The sequence below is a fragment of the Rhipicephalus microplus genome, chromosome X (genome assembly GCF_043290135.1).
Source record: "Rhipicephalus microplus isolate Deutch F79 chromosome X, USDA_Rmic, whole genome shotgun sequence".
NCBI lineage: Eukaryota > Metazoa > Arthropoda > Arachnida > Ixodida > Ixodidae > Rhipicephalus > Rhipicephalus microplus.
The window spans coordinates 85,944,565-85,968,218 of record NC_134710.1 but is presented as its reverse complement, the minus strand read 5'-3'; the positions used below and the strand labels follow the sequence as shown (position 1 = coordinate 85,968,218).

General features: G+C 47.3%; 1 protein-coding gene across 1 annotated transcript in view; it reads left to right on the top strand.

The window, feature by feature from the left end:
- Nucleotides 1-1,440: 1,440 nt before the first annotated feature.
- The window catches only part of LOC119176733 (uncharacterized), a 64,684-nt gene continuing 42,470 nt past the window's right edge, over nt 1,441-23,654 (top strand). Inside the window, exon 1 of the mRNA XM_075876373.1 lies at nt 1,441-2,053. The gene's annotated coding sequence lies outside the window, so the exon portion shown is untranslated. The remainder of the gene's footprint in view (nt 2,054-23,654) is intronic.

The following is a 23,654-nucleotide window of genomic DNA, read 5'->3' as shown; positions in this document are numbered from 1 at the left end:
GGGCTTTTTACGTCTATAATTTTTAACGTGTATTACATACTTTGTATCTGCTTACTAATTAGTTATTTGCACTGTAGACTTTATTTGAAGCATTATGAACTATGTATGGTAAGAAATACAGAACTTTAGGGATGAAAAGAGGGAGGGGGGCAAAAGGATTAAGGTTTTCACTTTGTCATGTTGCAGAGCTACATGTGTGTAAATTGCAAGAAAACTACTTATATATTTGAAATGAGCATAAAAAGTTCCATAAACAGCTAAAGTTTCATTGCTCTAGGGTGAATATTAAAGAAAAAGTGTCTTCGAGTAGCATTTCCCCTTAATGATTTCCTTGCTTGCATGTAAGAGAAAAAAAAGAAAACATGAACGTTCTGTCCGTCATCATTAACACTTTGAGATTCGTCCTCGGCCACATCAAATGCGGCTACAACATTTCACACTACCTCACTGCTTGTGTGCAATCGACAGCAAGACCCAACTCTGCCCGCCACACCTCGACAGATGGAAATCTACGTCTCCAAGGAAGGGATGGCGGGATCAACTAAACAAGGTAACCATATGTTCGAGAACCCACCTCGTCTGCGCGAGTGTCGTGAACTGCTCGCTCAGCTGGAAACACTTTGTGCCTCTGTTGACGACCGGGACCGTGAAGTTTCAATGCTGTTCCAGATCATCGTGGTCTGCATGCTGCCTAAAGAGTTGGGAGCAAACATGGACCTTTATTTCCAGGCCAAGATAGATTAGTGTTACGGCGTGTTTGGCAACGTCTCGTGTGATGACGAACTGAGCATTGTTGAGTGGCTTGGTATATTCTTGAGGTCATTAGGCTCCGCTCCATGGGCTCGAAAGAAGACCGCGCCGTTAACGAGTCCTACCATTGCATGTACGAGAAGCTATGTGCTTAATCTGCCGAGAACAACGACGTTTCTTGAGAGCAACCACCAGGCGTGCGCAATCGACCAGGTATAGAAAAGTTTGCAGCTTCTTCAACTGGGAACTGGCAAATCAGAGACCAGGACTGGCACTCCAACTGCCAGAGACACAACTGTAAATCTCGGCGGACTAGTAAAAACACCATTGTTAAATTGTACACAATAAACATCACTGCATAAACGCAGACTTCTGCTTCCTTCCCTTATCTCATGGCTCTTATCCAATGCAGGAAATCGGCCGAGAGTTGGGTGAAATTTTTTAAAGTGATTCCGCACAATACTTAACGTAGAAGGCGGAACCGAGAATTCAACACTTATCATCACACGCTCGAGCAAATGAGCTCTCTGGCCGTGGATTGTTAGCTGCCTGTCACATAAAAAAGCGGAAATTTTTACAGATCCCTTTTGCTCACGGATTCTTAAAAATAGGGCCTATTTATGACGCGCACCAGTTCTATCTCTAATCACATTGTTTCGGGGACGGGGAGGCTAGGGCGTAATGTACAAATGGAAGTGGGGATGATGTTAAATCGAAAGTTTGATGCCAAGGCTTTAGCAAAGCTCAATTGCGCAAAAGATACTCTCTTTTTATTTTGCCGTGCTATCTCTATTCCTTGTCATTACCCCTCACGAAGCTTTGTTTTGCGCTTGCCAGCTGTGGGTAAGGCGAGTTTCTTTACATGGTTCGCATATGCTGCCAGTGGAACGCCCCCTCTAGAGTAAAATGAACAGAACGAAACTGAAACTAAAATTACATCATAACTTGTACATATATGCATGAAATTAAATATGTTTGAAGAAGCCTTTGTGTATCACCTTTGTCTTTTCAGTGGATGAGGAAGACACTTTACGCTGGCAAATTAGATCGATGAGGGGCTAGTTCATGTAGCTCTTAATGATTTCTTTGCTTGCACGAGAAAGGAAAAAGAAAAGAAGAATGTTCTTCCCATCATCATTATCACTTTGAGATTTGTCCTCGGCCACATCTAACGCGGCTACGAAATTTCTCACTACGTCACTGCGTGTGTGCAAACGACAGCAAGGCCCAACTCTGCCCGCCGCACCTCAACAGATGGAAATCTACGTCTCCAAGGAAGGGATGGCGAGATCAACTAAACAAGGTAACCATATGCTCGAGAACCGACCTCGTCTGCGCGAGTGTCGTGAACTCCTCGCTCAGCTGGAAACACTTTGAGCCTCTGTTGACGACGGGGACCACGAAGTTTCAATGCTTTTCCAGATCACCGTGGTCTGCAACCTGCTAAAAGAGTTGGGAGCCAACATGGACCTTTATTTCTAGGCCAATATAGATTGGTGTTACGGCGTGTTTTGCAACGGCTCGAGTGACGACGAACTGAGCGTTCTTGTGCGGCTTAGTATTCTTGATATCATCGAGCTCCACTCAATGGACTGGAAAGAGGGCCGAGCCGTCAACAAGTACTACAATTGCATGTACGAAAAGCTATGTGCTCAATCTGCCGAGAACAACGACGTTTCTTTGGAGCAACCGCGAGGCGTGCACGATCAACCAGGTGCAGAAAAGTGAGCAGGTTCTTCAACTGGGAACTGGCAAATCAGAAACCTAGACTGCAACTGCAACTGCCAGAGGGACAACTGTCGATCTCGGCGGACAAGTGACAACACCATTGTTACATCATACATAATAAACATCGCTGCATAAACGCAGACTTCTGCTTCCTCCCCTTTTCTCGTGGCTCTTATCCAATGCAGGAAATTGGCCGAGAGTTGGGTGAATTTTTTAAGTGATTCCACACAATACTTAACGTATAAGGTGGAGCCAAGAGTTCAACACCTTTTATTGCACGCTCGAGCAAACGAGCTCTCTGGCCGTGGATTGTTACCTGCCTGTTGCATAAAAAAGCGCAAATTTTTGCATAAGTGCTCTTTTGCTCATGGAGTCCTAAAAATAGGGGATATTTATGACACGCACCAGTTTTATCCCCTATCACAGTGAGTTGGGGACGGGGAGGCTAGGGCGCAATGTACGAATGGAAGTGGGGATGATCTTAAATCGAAAGTTTGATGCCAAGGCTTTAGCAAAGCTCAATTGCGCAAAAGATACTCTCTTTTTTTTTTATTATGGCGTGCTATCTCTATTCCTTCTCATTACCCCGCGCGAAGCATTGCTTTGTGCTTGCCTGCTGGGGGTGAGGCGAGTTTGTCCCAAGGATCGCATATGCTACCAGTTTACTATACACAACACCCCTTCTTGGGTAAAATGAACAGAACGAATATGAAACTAAAATGGCATCATAACTTGTACGTATATGCATGAAATTACATAATTTTTAGGGAGTCTTCTTGTATCACCTTTGTCCACAAAACCACAAATTTTAAATGTTATCTAAATGGTCAGTTTTATATGCAGGTACTAAATTGCTACATTTTAATACAGTCAGTCAAGCAAGACTATTGTCGAAGCACAACTAGCTCAATATTACTTTTATCTGACATTAACCACAACAGATAGAAACTACTTGACTGGAGTCACGTGGTAACTTTTGTAGTATAAGCGGGTTGAAATTGTTCAGAAAGTTTACCCAGCAAATTTTTCAACTGCATTGCACGTTCCTGTCCACTGTGCTGACATCTACAAATCGCAGGGGTAATGTATGCATTTCAAGCGCATGCCTTATATATGCTCCTTGAGAGAACACAACAACGAAGAGTACACGCATGTTCGACAAAAATGAAATTTTTGAAAAAGGTGTAGCAGGTTTCGCCTCTTGGTGCCGATCCCTACAGGTAATTACCTAATTAGCACCGCATTTTGCAAACAAGCAGCCCGTGTAAAATGTTCGAACATGCGCTATCATGTTTCCTCGAACCCCCTTGCTCTTAGTTCTGGCACGACACAGGTTTCAAAGATTTATTTCTTGCTAACTGTGCGTATAATTGTAGACCATTCTTCAACAGTTATTTTCGTACTTACTTGATAATAAAACCATGAGCTATAAATTTTCTAAGTAAGTTTCTAAAATATGAATGGCCATTGAATTGTGAATGGTAATCTACACCCAACCTTAGTATATATTTCCTGTATAACCATTTTCAATTTAAGGCATGGCACAAATTTCGGAGTACAAATGAAGCCTCTCATATTCATGTTTCATTTATTTGAAGGTGTCATGCAACAATTTTGAATTAATCCTGCAATTCACTAAAATCTCAATGCTTTGCGAATTGCTTGCCACGAAATGTATTTTACTAGGTAAAGTGTTATGGCTTGTTACACAAGCTGAAGATGATAACAATAGTGACTGCCGCATCGTATCTGATGAGACAGAGGATAGTGCGTGTACAATTTAGGTGCACACACGAGGCCCAATGCGAGTGCTACATTTCCAATTTACACACGAGCGTGTGCAATAAGTATGCTTTACCGCAATACACTGCGTGCACTTCGCCGCAAAGCATGACTACCTTGCGGTGCTGTTGAATTTTCAAAAATGCTTAAGGTGGCAATTTTGAGCGGAGATGTATAGTGCTGCTAGCATATTTTCAATTTTATTTCCTTTTTTAATATACACCTACGAGAACAGACATAGTTTAGAAAACCGGTTATTGTCATCGGCGACAGCATATTTAAACCACTTGGACAATAACGTCGTGTGAACGCCTGCTAATGTTCCGTCGCTTCCAACTTGTGCATTTCGTATCTGTCTCACGCAGTTGCGCAAGACGAAGCTTCAATGAAAGTTTTGGCACAAGCATACACTTCACCCAAGCGACACTGATAGCGATCGATCCTCAAGCAACGCACGCACTTACCAGACATACACGTACGGTATACATCCAAAAATAGCATAACACACGGTGTTCATGCTCGGGCAAGTAGTTACCACATTGCTTATAGACAGTATTACAGAACGAGACCACGTATCCATGCGCAGAGGCGGGTCTCGCGAATGCATACAGCTTCCGGCCAAACAAAGCCCACGAAGAAATAACCACCGCACGGTAAAGATCCTCACAAGCTAGTCACAGAACACATATAGCTAGTGAGGAACTTTACAGTAGACCTTTTGTTCTCACCCCCTAAACCTCCCCAAAAAATGTACAACACGGCGATTCTCTCGCTGTCTATTCATACACTTTAAGCCAAGTCAAGCCGTTTTTAAGTGGCTATTGGGTGAACTACAGTGTAGGTGAACGGAGCGTTTTGCTACAGTGGCTAGAATAGGAAAATGTGATGAACGCGCCAGCTAGCGCGTAATGCCTTGGGAGGGAACCGGCAGATGGCGCTAGCACACGTTTGCACGTCACCCAAGCTGGCGATGCGCTGCGCATGTATGAGACGGGAATCAACCACGAGCGTGGGCAACGCGAAACATATAAAATATATTTTGTTGCTCGTGCATGGTTTGAAATTGCGACCGAGAAAATATGCTACTAAGCTTCTGGAATGACTGGATGCCTACGCAGGTGCGCGACTGAACTGAAATACCGACAGGGTGCCGAAAGTGAGCGCGTTACGGCACTGAAACATTTTATTGATGTGAAATGGTAGAAGAGTGGAACGATGGACTAGGTTGTGAGCCACTGTTTGCAACACCTTCTACGGCGAACCATCATTTCAGGGACGAGAATCCCGAGTGGTATCTTAATGAAAACCTTTTATTTTCTGCACACTGGTCATACAAAGCATTTCCGAGTAGTGACTCACTATCTGTTTACAAAAATGCATACTTGATAATTGGTCGCACGTCTTTTTTTTTATCCCCAAGAAAAAAAATTATCTATTTCACAAGCACCCCACAGAACACTGTTTCCTTTGGACTGAGAGCAGATGACGCACCTGGGCTTCAGGTACTTCTTTTCACGGGAAGATGCTCGCTCCTTGTGGAGTTCCTTTGTGTAAAGACGCAAATGGGTGAGCAGAAAAAAAAAAAACGTGTTCACTTGATTACGAGGCTCGAACCATGTTGTGCGCAGCCCAGTGCGACATCTTTGTTTTGTTTTTGTTTTTTAATCAGAAAAAATGCTCTTTCAAGCTGTCACTGTGAAGCTCGTTGTAGCAAAACCACTTTGAAAAATGGATTTCAAGGGCGTCTACAAATACGAAGAGCTTCACCAAAAAGCCTACCAATAGGCGTCTGCACAAGGGGGGCAAAGGGGGTGAGCGCCCCTCCCCCCCTAGTCACCTGTGAGGGGGACGCTAAATCTGCTCTATACATTGACTAGGCAGCGGGACACTCTTTAAGTCATCTAAAGGGCGGGGGGCGCAAAATCTGCCTCATACACTGAATTAATAGGGAGGGGGCGCACTGCAACGAACCTTCGCACCCCCCCCCCCCCCTGAACGATAAGCACGCCTATGAGCCTACCCCTTTCTATGCGGACCATTTCGCCGTTCACAGTGAGCTCGAAGTGCCGGGAGATGTACATACCTCTCGTCGAAGTGCAGCTTGCACACAGCAAAGTTTTCTTGAAGCGGCTTGTCAGTGCGCAGGATCGCTCTCTGCCACTGCGCAGAGCTTTGTTCTTACTAACGCCGAACAACCTGACTTGTAGCCTGTAGTGCACCCCGGGACGTAGCAATGACTTTATTTTCGCGCCATGAGAGTGCATGCAGAAGCATTGGTGTGAGTGTGCCACGGAATAAAAAAAAACGAGGACGAACGCGCCCGACCAACCTGTCAGAAACGTGCAAACAACGTATACATAAGGCCCCTTACGTATACACGACTTCGCGCGCCCCCACACGGCTCCTCCTCAGAGGCTTCAGTGCGCTCCGTAGGCGCTGCTTGCCGCTCATCACACTTCCCTATTCTAGCCACTGTAGTTTTGCTCCTCAAAACGCTCGTGCCACCCGGTGGCCGCAGACGCGGCCTAATGGAATAAGCATTTTTGTTTTGACAAATATTACCACTGCTTTCCGTCTGTCACTAAAATGCCACACAAACGCTGAAAACAATGCAGAAAAGATGAAATTTTTAGTGAAACTATACGACATTGTATATAAGACATGCCGTCTGAACTAATTTTCAATGTCTGGGCTCTTTAAAACGTTCCTAAATCTAAGCACACGGTTACGCACGGTAACTCTGTTTTAAGTACAGTGTAAGTACCGAAGTCTCACAGTTTATGTGATAGTATATTGATGTATTTACATAGAAATATAGTAGTATTTCTTTGTAGTGGAAACACTGCCAGATAAACGAAGCTGACCCCCGTATTCAAAAACGCTCCTTGACTCGACTTTCACCCTTCACTTGACAGAGTTGAGCACTGCGCCTCTGCTCGACTGAAAATGATGCTGGGCTGCTCGAGAATAGCAGCAGATTATCGCTGATATTCAGTGACTTGCCGTGCCTAGAGACGGCGCTCCCATCGGCTTTCTCAAGTGAAGGTGAAGCGTTGAGTGAAGGGACGTTCTAGAATACGGGGGTAAGGCTTTTCACATGATCGATTAACAACAGTGCCGTAGTTGTACACCTACCAACAGCACGCAAGTACATGGCGTAGAGCCGTGTTTTTTGTTTTTTTTTTGTTTTTTTTTACAATTGAGTTACCATAAAACGCTGCATTCACACAGCATTTAACGGGACTGTCTACCGTCCTTCGTTGCTCTCCTGTTTTGTGTCGCAATAAAAAGCGTACCATGTAAAGTGTCGAACCTTGCAGTGTTTTCTCTGGAAAGTGCGCAAACATGTTTAAAACTTAACTTTTCTGTCCACGTTATGTCTCCTTCTCTCGGTGAGATGAATGCCCACAACACTGGTCGGTGCCGGTAAAAGTCGAAAACTGAAACCACGTGTGGTTTTTGCAGGCTTCATCAAGTTTGGTTATTATAAAGTAAATCTCTTAGTGGTCGTTTTAGGCACACACACTTTTTTGTTGTTCTCATGAGCGGCGGCGGACGCCGTGGTCGTGTTTCTCCGCCGTTTGCAGGCAGGCATACAGGCAAGCAACCACACTGCTGGCAGCGCCACCAGGCGCCTCTTAGAGCACGTGAGAAAAAAAAAGAAACAATTGCTCTCTTTCACAACCTAAAGCTGCCTCAAGAACATAAAATACAATTTCAAGTTAAACGTGTTTGTTTTTAAGCAAAATAAATTTACCTGCGACGATTTCTTGTCCTACCAAAATATTGTCAGGATTGACTACATTCTCTGTTGAGTGACGCTATAGTCACTTTTTATCGACTTACAACATCAAGTAAAAATTAAAGTTCCTTCTTTCTGGCCTGAAAGCATGCTCGTTGCCACCGATGTGATGAACGATATTTTCATTTGCGCCACAATCAGAAAAACTTTTCCGAATGGTAGACAGTCCCTTTGATGGTCCTCATGTTTGGGAACATGTCAACAGCAATTTGCGATGTGCTTGAAACAGTATATTGTATTTTGTTTTCATCTCTTTTACCTTACTGCAAAACAGCAGATTGGCAAAAATTTTTTTTGAAAATATGTCAGACTATTGGGGATTTAAACGTGGCTTTTATGACAATAAATATTGGCTCGCACGCATACATTGACTGTCAAACCAAGCTTAGCGTGTTTTCTATAGAAATATATTGCAAATTTCCAATTCTTATAAAGCGTTCTTTGATATGAATAAAATGAAGCGACCCACAGTTTTACACAAATGAGCAAGAAAATTGCATTTATTATGCGGTTATTTCAGATGCCACAGCCTTATTTAGACGATATCTTTACTATACTTGCAAAACAAACGCATAACTCACTGCAAGTTAACCGCAGCGCATGTCTTGTTTCCACTTCCACTGGTTCTCGTTTCGAGCTGGCGCAGGTGAATGCGCAGCTTTACTTGTGCACAACTTGATATCAACCTCTTTTTCCAGAGAACCCTTGCGTTGCTGGCATGCCTGCACGTTGCACTTCGCCCTTTTGATTAACTATTTAGTTACAGCTTTGAGAGAGTACTTCAGGGTGAACAGGTTGTCTGTCAAGGATGTGGTTACTTTGAAGTTCTTTTCACAATATATGAGCGAGGTCATAACCTCACCGCTCGGATAACACAAGTTCTCACCATCCTAAACATACTCCTTCAGTGCAGCAACTATGCGTGTCGTTGGCTCGCCGAACCCTTTATTGCAGCCCTGCATTGTCCACAGTTCGTTTTCTTTAAGATTCTTCACACAAAAAATCCACCTATATGGTTCAAAATGCTGCACTCTAGTGAAGTCGATGCTTTAATGAAAAGAATTTTCCCGTCATCAATATCCTCTTCAGCATCTCCACGACACTCTATTTTCTCTTGAGAAATCATGTCAACCAGGTACTGTGAGTCATCATTTTTATAACTAGAGTTATCCGGCATGTTTAAAAACTGGGTTGCACATACAAGTTTTAAAGCGCACTTCATGTCGTAGGCGTTAGAAACGGGTGCACAGACGCATGTACGGACGCATGGACGGACACACAAATGAACGCAGGGAAGGAAGAATGGACGAACGCACAGATGCACGAATATACGCACGGACGGACGGACGAATGGACACATGGAATCACGGACGACATGACGTACGTTTCGCCCCACTCATCACCATTGACTCAGTGGATATGCTGTGAGAACGTTTTTGTTGACATGCAATGCAACTGGCTACTACGACTACGACGACACGAGACATACGACGCACGGCCTAAGGGGCTTTGCCCCTGAACAAAATAGTTAAAGGGGCCGGCAGCAACAAGCGCACAACGTAAGCGCCGATCTTAGCGCAATTGCAACTTGTGTACAAGAGACGATTAAGAACAACGCATTTCATGCTATCCAAAATGGACGAGTTAAATAGGCATGTATACAGCATGTAAATGAACGTGTATAGCACCTGGTGCACTAGTGATCACTTAAGCCCGATCGGAATCAAATTTCTCAACAGTGATTGGCGCCCTTCTGCACCTGGAGTGAGAGAGTTAATCACATCAGGCTTTATCGCGATAGAAAGTGCCCGTATGAGAGCGCTTTAAGGTATAACTCTCAAATTGCTGAAATGGCATAACTTATGCTACACAAACATGGGCGGTCCATGGGTTGCCACTTCTCGCGATTGATCTTTACAAGCCACAAGTGTCGCCTTTTCGGATATTTAGGGAATCTGAACATCCTGTAGCCATTTCTCGAGTGGTTTGTGCACTGTGGCACGCAACAACCGGGCATAATGCCCGAGAAAACATCGCACCCGTGTCTCCCTCAACCAGCCGCGACAGGACGGTGGGAGCCACGGAGGAAGGAAAAGTAAGAAGAGGGCATGCCCAGCCGGCGCAGGACGTAAAAAATGTGGCGGAAATTACGTCACAGCGGCCATATTCTCTAGGCACAATGGCGGCGTTTTATTATTGTTGTTGTAGTGCGGTGCGGCACCGTTCAGGCGGTCCAGCGGCGGTGTGCGCGTTTTCATGGGCCTCGCACCTAACCGTGGCGTACTGCAGGTGTTCGACAACATCCATTCTTTGTGCCGCATTGTTAACTACGCGATTTTCCTCCGGTGGTGGTTGTAACAAGGTGTATGAACTAGAAACCACGGAACGAGCGCGCGTATGCGTACTCCGAATTTCCAGCGTCCGTCAAAATTATGCTGAAAAACAATCATAGAAGATAACGACTGTGCTCGAGAATTCGTTCAATGAATGCTTTGCAGGTTAGTGACAGTTATGCGGTGTTGCTTCTTATGACAACGGACGATGCATTTGCGGTCCACAGGCCCTTATTAATACTGTAATCTAATCTTGCTTTTCATGTTCTTGTACAGTTACGACATGCTTCTGCGCATTAAAGTTCCTGTTCTGCTTCGCTTAAGATGCTCCCTCTTCACAATATTGTCTCGCTCTCCGCAATATTGTCTGTATTGTAGCAAAACTCGTTAAAATGTCTACACGCACCTGCACAAGATAACTAGGTGCACCTCACTAGATGCGCGTACTTGTGCATTCAGAAGCTGACAAAGCCGTTCGAACGATGTTGACCAAGTGATGTTGACCTTTTCTCACGCTGTCCTTCGGCTAACTTTCCCACCTTTCGTCCTAACGCGATCCTGGTCTCTGTTCTCCGTAGCTACTAGTGCGCGTGAATAACACTGGAGACGTGTTCCCACGCACTTTCGGGTGGTCTTCGCTGCTTTCGTCCTAATGAAATCATGGCCTTTGGGATATCCGTAGGAACCAGTGCGCGTCGGACAAAAGAGGGGCGAAAACAAAGAGGCCGGCGCAAACACAACGGGCTGCCACGCACACAAGCTCCACCGACGCCGACTTTGCTGGCATAATTACGGACCTCCGGGTTTATTGCAGGGATGACATTTTTTTCTTTTTTTATCGTTGTGTCTAGTCCACAGCCTGACCGAAAATTTCATAAAGCCTAAAGAGAAGCACAAAAGGGGGAAAAAGTGATCTGAAAGAAGCTGTACAAATTTTGGTGCCTGGTTCGTCGCGCGGCAATGTCCGAAATATCATCTTTATTTTCACAAAGAACACATCAAATAAATAAAAGCTTAACGTGCAACTTGCCGTGTTTATTGTAAACGCCGGCAGTGCAAGAGTACAACAGCCATACGCCGAGATTTCGTCAACCGTATCGCGGCAAGACAGCCGTTGTTGAAATCCGTTCCGTTGGTTTCGGATAGCACCGGCGCGCAGGCCACGTGCTTTTTGAGACAGAGAGGGAGTCGCGCCTTCTGCTTCGCATTCATATGTAAACAAGAGAGGAGAATTTGCCTAGTCAATATGGCCGACTTCCGGCTTCATCGCGGCTTCACAACCAGTGACGTCAGGGCCTCTCCTTACCTTTTCTTCCTCCGTGGTGGGAGCCGATTGGCGGCCACCACCGATCGGAAGGCGGCACTCAGCCCTTCAAAGAGTGGCTCCACCCTCCGAGGGGGCGCGCGCATCGAGAAACTCTAATCTTGTGGCCAACAGAGCGCAACCTGGCGTACGGCACCGCCGAAGAACACGATCGTAGTCGTGCAATCGTAATATATTATTATTATTATTATTATTATTATTATTATTAATGTTATTTGTGGCTTTGCCCTTTGTAACGGGTGAACACATATATATTGTGTTCCAGCATAGGTATATAAACTTCTTTTGCATTCCTGTCCATCAAGGCCAGCGCCTGAGGTAGTGTAGTGGCCCTGGTAAACAGGGTGAGAGTTTTTGGCATTGTAGCACCAAGTGCTCAACTGTCTCCTGCTCCGCTTCACACGCTCTGCATAGGGTCGAGTGGATGATTGGGTGGAAGTAGCTACAGTATGTGAGCGTGCGATGTGCTCCCGCGCGGGCTTCGAACAGTGGCCCACTCCCACCACTGTTGTCATACACAGACATCTGGGCAATGTCCTCTTTGTACGTACGATACAGCTGAAGTGTACTCTTCTACTGCATCGACATTTCCCATTGCGCATTCTCCACTTCGCGTATCCGTTTCCGGACTGCTGGGGAAAACTTGCACTCCGTGGTCTCGATTGTTGATAGGTCCTACATGTCGTATTTGCGTCATAGACTGTAGACTCTGTTCGTCCACTGTGTTCTGAGTCCCACGAAGCGCAGATAGCGGGAAATATGACGGGCCCACTGCTGATCGCTCATGAAGCGTAGGTGTCCTTCATAAATGATCTTGCTCATGGCTTACCGCGCCTCGTACGTAGACCAAGCCATGTCCTCCTGGATCGCTGATCGCTCATGAAGCGTAGGCGTCCTTCATAAATGATCTTGCTCATGGCTTCCCGCGCCTCGTACATAGACCAACCCATGTCCCCCTGGATGGTCTCCACTGCAACCCTTCCATGGCAGCCCAATGCCAAACGGCCCACCTCTCCTTGGCCTCGCTCCAGCCACTCACGGGTGTTCCTGGACAGGCATATGATTGCGTTTGCAAAGGTCTGACATGGTACATGGGTTGATTTCCACAGACCTCGCACCAATACATATCTGTTGCAGCCCCAGAGGCTTCTCCGCGGCGCAGAATGCAGCTCGCACGTTCGGAGGTCAGTCACAATCGATCCTCATGCCCCGAGAATGGGTCTTCTCCCGTGCCTATGGTCACCCCCAGATACGAGTATTCTGTTGAGAAAGGCAACTTGTCTCCATTAGGAAGTTCTAACGGGATGTTTGTGTCCACTTCTCCGGCGAATTGGACAACAGCCGAGTTCTGAGGGTCAAACCGAAGGCCTAGGTGTGCCAAATGGAGAGCTGATATTGTCACCAGCTGTTGTACCTGATGTCGGTGTTCTGCAAGAAGAACAATATCATCTGCAAAAACCAGCCCTGGCACTATCCAAGCTTCGGGCTGCCCTTCAGACAGAAATTTTATTTGGAAACCGATATTTGACTGGATGAGCGCACTTTCTAAACCTGATGCATATAGCATGTAGAGCAGTGGCGAGAGTGGGTACCCCTGCTTGAATTCTCTGTGGACCGCTACTGGCTCAGATACCGTATCTGCCATGCTTGCGACCACCGAGCAATCGGCAAAAGGCGACGCAAAAGGTCTATTCAATTTTGTGGCATGTCCAGCTGGGTCATGCGCTGCAGCATTAGGTCATGTGGAAAACTGCCGTATGCCTTCGAAACATCTAGGAAGCATTTGAGTAGACTGCGGGATTGTTGCAGCCTGCCCTTCTTTACTACAAGTAATGCCCTTTAGTGTCGTACCATTTCAGTTTTGTAGCGTATAGTACAAGTACCGTCCTCTATTAACGGTTCAAGAATTAACGAGGGATGGGCACTGCCGGTCTTGCCTGCCCCTGCGTGCTCCTTTCTTACGGCCTTCTCAACCACGGCTGCCTGGATCGGGCGTGCGCGGCGGTGCTCCTCCGGCTGTCTCATTCGGACGGAGGCTACGTAATTGCAAAAGGGGGTGCGGCCACCCCGTTCGCCGCATGGCGGTGCGCGCCTACTACCCCTCCTTTTCTTTGCTGTCTATGTGGGATGGTTTGCGGGGCTTGAAGATGTCGCTTTATAGAAACCACAGACCGCTGGTTAGCTGTACACCTTATCTTTTCTCGCCCCCCAACCACCTCAAATAAAACTAATAGAAAAATTTATGGTGGCTGGCACTATATTATTCTCTATATTAGTCTCTCATAATCGTATGCTGGTTTTGGGACGTTAAACCCTACATATCAATCAAATTACGCTCTTGTTACGAAAGTGTATCTGCGTTGAAGAAATTACTAAATCTTGTTGATCTTGACCTGCGCAGAAAACTTGTGCGATGGTCGTTTTTTTAGTCTTTACCATAGTAATACCGGTGTCACACGGGCACTTTTAATCGCGATCAGTGTCGATCCGGATTAACCACGATCCAGATTAGGTGCTTCTACACGGTCACTTTTAATCACGATCAGGCGTGATCGGGATCAAGACTATCACAATCCGTGCATCGCGATCTGCCTGAGAGATCGCGATTTCGCTGCCGTCTGCGCTCTCTAGCTGAGCTTGTTGAAAGAACAATAAACAAGAAAATTGAGCATAGCTCGATAAAAATTCTTTAATACAGCTAGATGCTTATAAAAAAACAAATTCTAAACTATTTAAATGGAAACAATATCTAAAGAAATGCATATTTTAGAATTCGCATAAGCCGCATGTAGTTACGGGAGAAGCAGATGGCAAGCAGTCGACTATTGCCTTCAGCGCATAGTTCAACTCTCGCCCCATCGGAGCTCTTAGAGCACCTTGAAGCAAACTGATTATGAGTGTCGCGAGCCTTTCGACTATACGTCGCAACACACGCGCACTTCGTGGTCGAATGAAGAGATCTTTACAGTCATTTACCGCTGGCAGATGCGTATGGAACAGAACCAAGCTCAAACTGGCTTAGCTTGGGCCATGTAGCAGTGGTCATAAAGTTGATCGCGATCAAGAAAGCTCATCTGGATTGTCTTGATCGCGATTCAAAGTGCCAGTGTGACACCGGTATAACACCCATTTGCTCGTGTTTATCTTCTTCGTGCTCCAAATTTGTCAACCCGGCGAGACCACGTTCATAAAATTCGAATGTGATTCTTGCAGAGAAACGAAGAGAAAAGTGAGCCCCGTAACTGTCTGAATCAAAGTGCTCCACCTCATCAGTATACCTCTCGAGGGATGGGGGTAAGGAGGGATTAAAAGGATAGGATTAAAGGTATAGAGAGAGAGATGTAGAAGGAGAGAGCATGGCACAGGGACAGCGACACCCAGAAGCAAGAGGAAGATAGGAATGATGGACACTGTTGCAGGAGTCCGAGGACGGGACACCACTCAGCGAGAGCTCTTTCGGCGGCAGGAGATGACGTAGGCCGAGCCAGTCAGCCAGAGCTGCGCTGTCGTCGGAGAACGCGGGGGCACAACCGGTCGGCACGAAATCCAGAGAGCAATTCCCACGTTCATAAAATACAATTTACTAGTATATTTGCCCAGGTGAACGTTTATCGAAATTCGCCTTTAGTGTTATCGATTACACGTTGGAACTCTTTACCCTCATCCATCGTGTCAATTACACATTGCCCTAATCACATTTTTGTAAGGAAACATGCCATAAACGACATGTATCTGTATTTTTCACTTAACGCATATTCTACCTTGAAATTGTATAGTGCAATACTATCATTACAGTAGTGTTTTGCCTTGTGTAGTTTTTCGGACCTTTTTGTTGTTCCCTCTGAATTGTGTTTTCTTAAAGCGACTTCTTACATGTCGCTTCGTACATTACTTGACGATGGTGATGATACTAGAAATTGTATATTGCCTCGTTCCTTTCTCAAGTTTTGTTATTGCCCCATTACACTGTACGTAATTCTGAGCGCAAACCACGCCTGCAGTGTTTGAGAAGCTTAGGGACTGTATAGCAAATAATTTTTAATATCACGCCCACTTCTCGAACATTACAGATTATTCTGGAACCTACGTCGCCGTTAGCGACAACGCTATAATATTCGACAACACATGTATAAATGCCACCACGCTTCACTGCTTGTCAGTTGATCGGCGGCTGGCGCTTTGTTCGCCGCTATCAGTGCACGTGTATCGCTGTAATCTGACCTTCAGTTTTCTTGCCACAAGTTTGGGTGAATAAACAGCTTTATCTTAGCATCAAGTCTGCTCCCTTCATTCACGTCACGATTGATTGATTGATATGTGGGGTTTAACGTCCCAAAACCACCATATGATTATGAGAAACGCCGTAGTGGAGGGCTCCGGAAATTTAGACCACCTGGGGTTTTTTAACGTGCACCCAAATCTGAGCACACGGGCCTACAACATTTCCGCCTCCATCGGAAATGCAGCCGCCGCAGTCGGGATTTGAACCCGCGACCTGTGGGTCAGCAGCCGAGTACCTTAGGCACTAGACCACCGCGGCGGGGCTCATCCACGTCACGACCCCGCGACATTTGGTGGAGGTGCTGCTTCTTTCATGAACCGGACGATCTCGTCAAGCCGTTTCGCTTTAGAAGATGCTGCTCGAACCTGGTTGCGAACCAAGAACGAAGTCTCACGGCGTGGGACGTCTTTCACGCCAGGTGCCTCACCACTTTCGCAAGTCTGGTCCGCAAGGAGAAGGCTGCAGCCCTCCTCGAAATCCGTCTGCAAATGTCAAATGAAAACGTGGTGCTATTCACGGAAGATATGATTAAACTCTTCCGCCACGCTGACCCCGATATGCTCGAGGAGCAGAAATTCCGTCTGCTCATGAGAGAAGTCAAGCAAGAACACTTCGCCAGGCTGATCAGGAACCCGCCAAAGACGGTCGCCGAATTGATTTCAGAAGCATCTACGATTGAGAAGACGCTCGAGATGCGGACACGGCAATACAACCATAGCTTTCTGTTCACAAGCTACGCCGACATCGAAGCGCTAGGAACCAACGACCTGCGTCAGACGATCCGAGCAATAGTGCAAGAAGAGCTGCTAAAATTGCTTTGTTCAGCGTATCCTCACGTGGACCCCATCACGGACGTCGTACGCCAGGATATGCGGCAATCGCTGCGGGTTCCTCAGACTACAAAACCGCATGCCTGCAAGACATGAGTTGTGCGGCTGCAGCCCGCCGTCCCGCCCCTCTTCCGCGCCCACGCTAAGACGCCGCTCAGTCGCACTTCCGTCGCCAGACGCCACCGCCGCCACCACCGACGCTCTACCGTTCGCCTGCTGGACAGCGCAGAGCACCAACAGACGTTTGGCGTGCGCCTGACAACCGCGCGCTCTGCTACCACTGCGAAGAGGCCGGCCACGCCTACCACCGTTGCCAGTACCGACAGATGGGACTACGGGACCTCGACGTGAACGTGCCGTGTCCACAACGGGGTGAACGACCGCATGATATTGCCGACTACCACGCGGGAGCTCAGACGACACCCCGACGACCGTATCGTTCGCCATCGCCAGCCCGCTACGCCTCACCGCATCGCGGCCCTGCTCGAGCGGGACCGATCTCCGAGCCTTCACTTGAAAAACTAAAGGCAGCAATCGATGGAGGTGTGGTTGCTGTACCGAAAATCCTCCACCGCCACCAACGATGACGCCGGAACGAAGTAGAAAGCACCCGCCGCAAGACGAAAGGGGTCTTGACGTCGAAACTTTGCCACCCGAAGAACACGTCACAATGCAACGTGGAAGATAGCAGAGCAAACAGTAAATGCCGGGATCCGACGCCACGACCTAACCGCAACGCACGACGACAAATCAGCGACCTCGACGTACGATATTCGACGGCCACCTCATCACTGCTCTCGTCGATACTGGAGCCGACTATTCTGTCATCACTATAGACCTTTCACGACGAATTGAAGAAAGTCAAGGCTGCATGGCAATGCCCTGAAATTCGGACCGCTGTAGGTCATTTAATAACGCTGACAGGAGTCGGCACAGCAAGAGTAACCATCAATAATCAGATTTATCTTATCAGATTTGTAATCTTACAAGATTGCTCCAAGGATGTGATATTTGGGATGGATTTTCTAAATCAACACGGCGCTGTCATCGACCTGAGGTGCGATTCAATCACACTAATCCCAGAAAACACGCGGCTGACCCCCACAACACCAATTAATTACACATTGAATTTGCTAGAAGAGCAGGCCACTGTTTCGCCTTTTTCCAACGTCATCATTTCAGTTGGCACCGAAAAAGCCGAAAACCTTCAAGGCGTCATCGAGGGCGATCAGCACTTTTAGATTTGCGTTGCAAGAGGCATAACATAGATGCGTGACGGCAAATCAAAGGTGGTGCTGACAAACTTCAGCCATGAATACAGGCACCTCAACGTTCGTACGATGGTCACATACATCAACGAATTCGTGGACACCAGCAATTCCTTCGCCCTCTTCGATGTTGCCGATGCTGCTTCAACGAACCAAGGACCCGAACCAGATTTCCTCGTGAACCCGAGCCTTTCAAAGTGCGAGCAAGACCAGCTCAAGCCTCCGCTCCTGCAATTGCAGGACTTCTTCTCGTCCCCATCGAGAATTTGACAAACCCCAGTCGCGAAACATCGCATCGTAACAGAAGAAAGTGCCCGAACAGTTCGACAAAGCCCGTACCAAGATTTGACGCACGAAAGTGACGCCGTGAAAAAGCAAGTCGACGAAATGCTACGCGACGACAACAATCAGCCGTCCAAGAGTCCGTGAGCATCTCCCATGGTATAAGACTGGACCCTACGTTTTTGCGTCGATTACCGCCGCCTGAATAAAATCACGAAGCTGGACGTGTACTATCTCCTACGTATAGACGACGCACTGGACCGACTACACAGCACGAAGTACTTTTCGACGATAGACCTCAAGACCGGCTATTGGCAAATCGAGGTTGACGAGAGAGATCGAAAGGAGACGGCTTTTATCACACCAGACGGCCTCTTTGAGTTCAAAATCATGCAATTAGGTCTTTGCTTGGCGCCTGTTACGTTCCAGCGTGTTAAGGACACCGTGATGGCTGGACTTAAATAGCAGACTTGCATAATGTACAGTGTCAATTTTCATAAAAACACACGAACGCTGGCCCGCGCATTCCGGCGGCTGCTTGTAGCGCATTCAAGCGGGAGCTATAGCAACTACTGCCTCTATTCTTTACATCTAGTGGCGAGCGAAACAACCGGTTATTGGTGATATGGAACCGGCGGCAATATAGCAACTACCTTCCGTTCAAGACAATTTCGTAAAAGGTCGGGCATAATCATCATGGAGAGAGGACTGGAGTCATTCTTCCTGCGAAACAGAGTTCTCTTAAAGAAAAACTTCTTGCCCCTTCGAGCAGACCACCTTCTCACGGTTTCTTCAGCAGTGAGACCAGAAGTACTTGAGGCTCTACACAACGACCCGACAGCTGGACACCTTGGTGTTCCCCGTACACTCGCAAGAATACAGAAAAAGTACTAGTGGTCACGGCTTGCTGCTGACGTCACTCGTTACAACAGGGCCTTCCGAGACTGTGAGCGACGAAAGACACCACAGACTAGGCCAGCGGGACTCTCCAGTCCATCGAGCCACCTCCCCGGCCGTTCTAGCAAATTGGCGTGGACTTCCCGGGGCTGTTCCCGATGTCAAATTCCGGAAACAAATGGATCGTCGTAGCTACTGACTACCTCACGCGCTACGCCGAGACAAAGGCCCTGTCCAAAGGCAGTGCCTCCGAGGTAGCAAAGTTCTTCGTCCAGAACATCGCCCTGCGTCACGGAGCTCCATAGGTCCTCATCACTGACAGAGGTACAGCCTTTACGGCGAACAATTCAGAGGTACAGACAGACAAGCCACCGCCGGACCACCGCCTACCATCCACAGGCCAATGGCCTCAACGAGTATCTTAAGAGCATCGCCAATATGCTGGCCATGTACGTCGATGGCGAACACAACGTGACCTTTGCGTAAATACAGCCGTGCAAGAAACGACGCAAATGACGCCGTACAAGTAGGTCTATGGAAGGAACGCGGCAACAACACTCGACGCCATGCTTCAAAACATCGCTGACGAAAAAAACCTTGACGGGACTGTCTATCTCCAGCACGCCAAAGAAGCTCGACAACTTCCCCGCCTCCGCATCAAAAACCAACAGACGACCGACAGCCACCGTTACAATCTTCGACGATGCGTAATCGAATACCAGCCCGGTGAACGTGTTTGGGTATCGACGCCGATACGCCGACGTGGACCTAGTGAAAAACTTATGCGACGCTACTTCGGACAATACAGGGTAGTTTGACGCCTCGGCCCACTTGACAACGAGGTTGTCCACGACGGCATCACGAAATCTCAACGCCGCGGATGGCGACCAGAAGTCATCCGTATTGCACGCCTCGAGCCGTTTCATGAACGTTAACGAGCTGAAAGAGTTGTTGTCGTTGTATCGTAAATCATAATTTATTTCATGTACTTTCTTGCATTACTATTGTACTTTCATCTTCTGTTAAAGCACCGGGACGATGCCTCTTTCGGAGGGGGGGGGGGGGGGGGGCAATGCCACGTTCTTTGCTCAAGCTTTGTTATCGCCCTGTTACACTGTACGTGATTCTCCGCGAAAACCTCACCTGCAGTGTTCAAGAAACTTCGGTGCTGTACTAAATAATTTCCTAGGTCTATTTAAATAGGTCGCGAAGGCTCGGGAGAAAAGTGGTTCAGAAGCTATGGCCAGCGACATCAGCATGGGTAGTTATGGGAGCTGCGATTGAAGCGCAACTATGTGTGGAGGGAACAAACACTAACAGTGAAAAAAAAAACAAGTTTGATTCAAAGTCGAAGCAATCAATAGGTTTTACAAATGAGTTTTCTTTTCCCCAACAATATTAGGAAGAAGTAATGAACAAAGAATTTATGACGGTTTTTATTATTACAAAAATCTTTTTTCCAGCACCCTCTGCCCACGCTATTATTACTCAGTGCAGCCTTTGCAATACAGGGGTATACATTACAAGGCCCGCTCATAACATTCGTCTGTGAAAACAAACCCGCTCACGTGTTTTAGTGTTTTGTGCTTGCTTGCGTTCCCTGTTGTGCGTGAAATTGTTAGGTGCGTTTTATCGTTGATGAATGTCTTCAGTGCAGTGTCAAAAGGGCAGCGGAACGACGCAAATTACATTTAATGCCGAGTGCTTTCGTCGGTAGCTGCGTTAACGATGTGCTGTGCAAGGATGCAGTAGCAACAAACGTATGCCTGGTGTCTTCTAGATAAGAAACAAGGACAATGGTTCGAAATGCACTGATCGCTGGACTTTCATACATCAGTATTCTTGCAGCCTCGTTTCCTTCTTGAGCATGTAGTGGCTACTATTCGTGTTATCGGTGAGCAGATTGCCAAATTATCTATCACGGTACAATTCGCATGTCTCATTCTAGTACGCACACTCTAAGGAAAAAGGGTGTTAAAAGGGTGTGTGGTTCGTCTTTTTGGGTACTAATGGGGCTACCACAACCATTATTTCCTTTAAGGACTAACGGCACCGGGTCTAACAGTTAATCCCCACAGACGAGCTCAAGAGACTAACATTTAGTCCTCACATGTACACCTTAGTGAGTATGCGTTAGTCCCACAATTCACATCAAAGGACTAACATTTAGTCCTCACATTTGCACCTTATAGGACAACTGTTAATCATCACATTTACACCTTACCGGCAACCGTTAGTCCTCACAGTTGCACCTTGCCATGCGAACGGTTGATCCACTCAAATACTTCAATCGGATGAACTTTTTGTCCCCAGTTGAAACATTGTTTTTTTTTGTTTATTTTCTGCCACGCCTAATACTTTTTTCGCCTGTTTTTTTGCGCAGTGGGCAACAAATTGCGCAGAAAATAACACGTGAAAAAGTACTTAGCCACCTATGTGTAACTGCTTTCGCAGTCACGGCAACAACGAAAGACAAAAGTGAGACATCGAAATCTTATTTTTCTTCATACACATCAAGTTTCTTCATTCTTTCAAGTGAATTCACGGTGAAGTGCACAAGTCCAGTCTCGTTCTCAAATCTTGTTTACTACTTGTGGAGCTCCTCCGACGGAAGCGATAGATGACAGGCATTGCAGACGCCAGCGCACGCAGCCTGTTGTGTTCCCACCGCTGCACGTACAATAATATAGTAAAATAGTTAGACATACGTGACAGAAGATGAGGATGCACGCATATGAGAAGTACGTGCACGTTATTATAAAAACAAGCGTTAAAATATGTCACACAAACAACTATACCTTCACATCTCGTACAGTCCTTCTGAAGCTGCTCTGACGAAAGAGATAGATGACAGGCATTGCAGACGCCAGCGCACACAGCCTTCAGCACAGTGTGTGCCCCTGGCTGCACAATAAGTATGTAAAATAGTGAGTCACACATGAGAGGGGTTGAATACAAATGCATATGAGAAATACGTGCAACGTGAAATGAAAATATACGTGAGATATGACAGACATGCTAATAATTTCACCATGATGTCACACATCGTCAAAGACTCATTTCGATCCCCGTAGTGCAACAGCTTAGGAGTGGCGGCCGCAGCCACAACCCCGCGAACCACCGCCGCTAATAAGTCGGTGAGTCCTAAGCGAGCGACGTCGTTCAGTTCGAGCAAGCGAACGTGTGACCAAACACGGCGCTGCACACGGAGTGTCTGCCACCAGCGAACTTCGAACAGGAGAGCAAGCGTACGCTTGGCCGCTGCCAGGAACTGCGCCAAGCTGGTTTGGAGCTAGCGCCGAAGAAATCGACGGTAATGCGGCCCTTTTCCACAAACTAGAGCGAGTGCAGCGCGCAAATGCGAGTCCGCTGCCGCGGCCAATGGACGGCGCCGAGCTGCTTGCGACCGACTGAAGGGAAAGCCAACTGTAATGGCGACCAATTTTCAGTGAGTTCCGACGCTAGAGAAAGCCCCGCCAACCTGTTCTGGTGCACTTACAGCGCGCGAAGTACTACAATCAAGCTCTTTACGAGAACCCACAACGTGTTTTCGACGACTACCAACACAGCGACGAGGTCTAAGCCCAACATCGTCAGCCCGGAGCTCATCGTGGCGGAGACAGGCGAGCACTCGATGAGCGAGCGTACGGGAGGCCGACGGCAATGGCAGCCAATTTCCAGGCCGTCGCAAAGCACAGGCGAACTGCAGACGCCGAAGCTCACCTTCGCGGTGCATTTCGTGCGTGCGATATACAATCCGACCGAGCCCGTTGCCGGCAAGTGCGATCCGTATCGCACACGCGACAAGTAGAGTATAATAAAGAATGATAACCTACTTGCTTAAGAATCCAGCACTGATTTCTGCCCTGAGTCGGACTGAAGTATACATCCGATAGGCCTGCGGTCTTCTCGGCCGCCATATTGGCCTTCTCAACTGTTGCTGTCGTGTGTTGGTCGTGACTATCTTGAAGCCAGAGATATACAGCGCGGTGGGGTGACATGTCGAGACTTGCTCCAGACTTCATGGGTGCAGCGAAACGCAAAAGCAGCAGCCCACGCTCATCCAATCGTACACACAAGCACCACGTCGTAATTCCTAGATCTTCGAATCAAGGCGGCCCTGGTCGAGCACTCCGAGCTCGACGCAACGCGATCCGTCTCCAGCAAAATACGGGGAAAGACTGAGCCAGCGGAGGAGGAGCAGGACGGTCAGTCACCTACGCAACGCTTTTCGTGCTGCCTGCAAGCCCCGGGTGGTTCATCCCTTTGGAGCGTGTTCGGAGACTAAGTGGTTTCGTGCGGCACGCTTCCCTCTGTGGTTGCTCCTCAACGGTCTATCCGTTCATCGCGCGCGCCTATTGGGCTCCGTTACTCTT